Genomic DNA, 421 nt, shown 5'->3' on the forward strand with positions numbered 1-421 from the left:
GAGGAGAGTGTGGAGCAGCTGGAGAGCAGCCAGGCGCTGGATGTGCTGATGGGGCACTCTGAGGCCTCTCTGTCGGCCTCTGGAGGGCCCGGCTGCCTCCAGCGTCTGGTCCATATTAGAGGAACTAAGCCTTAAAGCCGGCCCATCAGAGCCCGGAGTTCCCTTCCCAGGACAGTAAGTCAGTGTATCACAGATTGGACAGATCAACCCAGAAACCTTCCCCACAGAACCCCCCACCCCTGTACATAAACATACACACTCCGACCGGCCAGGTACACCTGCAGACACACACACACACACACACACACACACACACACACACGGGGAAAGTCCACCGACAGATCTCTACATTCAAAAGTTTCACGCCAAAACAGCAGCTGTAGTTGTTGCTATGGCAACGGCCAGTATCTCCTCCGAGCTA

The sequence above is a fragment of the Sparus aurata genome, chromosome 14 (assembly GCF_900880675.1).
Source record: "Sparus aurata chromosome 14, fSpaAur1.1, whole genome shotgun sequence".
In the NCBI taxonomy this organism is placed as follows: domain Eukaryota; kingdom Metazoa; phylum Chordata; class Actinopteri; order Spariformes; family Sparidae; genus Sparus; species Sparus aurata.